Source organism: Gnatocerus cornutus, chromosome 9 (assembly GCF_029298725.1).
Source record: "Gnatocerus cornutus isolate USDA-ARS CGAHR chromosome 9, icGnaCorn1.1, whole genome shotgun sequence".
Lineage (NCBI taxonomy): Eukaryota > Metazoa > Arthropoda > Insecta > Coleoptera > Tenebrionidae > Gnatocerus > Gnatocerus cornutus.
In genome coordinates, this window is record NC_142241.1 from 13,671,763 (window position 1) to 13,673,018 (window position 1,256).

The 1,256-nt window shown below is 35.4% G+C and overlaps 1 non-coding gene across 1 annotated transcript; it reads right to left on the reverse strand.

Moving 5' to 3' along the window:
* Positions 1-535: 535 nt before the first annotated feature.
* Positions 536-608, reverse strand: TRNAR-UCG (transfer RNA arginine (anticodon UCG)). The gene has a single exon. It is a non-coding gene; the product is annotated as a tRNA-Arg (tRNA).
* Between the last annotated feature and the right edge of the window lie 648 nt (positions 609-1,256).

Here is a 1,256-nt window from a genome sequence, read left to right on the forward strand (position 1 = left end):
AATGCGGAGGATTTCCACCGTCACAAATCACTTTTACTGCCTCCCGTATGTGCCATGCCGAGACCTTTGCTAATACCTTGAATATCTCAGATTTAATTTCGACTCTTTAATATGGACGCCGGCGTGATATTGTTTCGAGGCACCTTTCGGACATAAACAATCCAAGTATTATAAAACGGCAAAACTACGTGACGATGTGCACTTATAAGCTTGAATAAATTACGAGCCCGAGCTTTAAGTCAATAGTTAGGGCGAGCTTCGGACAAAGTCCAGCTTTGGCAACAAGTTAAAAGAGGTATTTACGAAATACCCGCGGTGCTACAGTTAGGCACCTTATAGACGTTGTATAACAGGTTATGGTCCCACAAGGACAAAGTATTAGCTGTGTGGAGGATGACATAAAGTGCACCGGGAATTGCCGGCTTTGTGCTGACATGAACGGACGACACTCGCACTATACGGAAAAAAAATTATAAACTTTGGCGTAGAATGTGTTGAAAAAAAGGAAGGTGATAAAAATGGTGGAAAAAAAGAACGACCGTGACAGGACTTGAACCTGCAATCTTCGGATCCGAAGTCCGACGCCTTATCCATTAGGCCACACGGTCTTGTTGGGATGTCCTTCGGTGCGCGGGGATTTAAACGCGGATATCCTTGTCTATTCACTGTAAATTATATTGACTTAAATATTACAGCAATGTTAAAAATGCCCTAATTTAGAATAAATAGTAGAGGCGGGTTTATATAATAATAATTTAGTTGAAATTAAGTTAATTTCGCGACTATTTTGACGATGGCAGACATTTAAATAGAGGAAAATGGTCACATGTCACTTTGACACGATGTTAAGTGAATAAAGACACTGAACAAAATTCACGATAATTTTAAAAGAAAATTCGGAAACCAAAGAAAATCTAAGATGGATATTAAAAGAATTCTAAGATAAAAAAATCTAACACATTCTAAAGGATCTACGAAAAATTCAAGCTCAATCTAGAAAAGCAACGAATTCAGAAAAATTTGAAGAAAATCTAAACTGGAAAATTTAAGATAGAAATTTGGGGCAACTATGACAATTCATGCAGGACATACAGAAATTAAAGAGGATTTAAATTAATTTAAAACTAGCTTGAATCTCTGAAAACAATCTAAAAAAAGAAAGTAAAAAATATTGGAAATTCTATTGAAATCGATATGGAATTTTAAAAAATCCAAATAGGATTTAAAGAAAATTTAGAGAAATAGAAATTTTAATA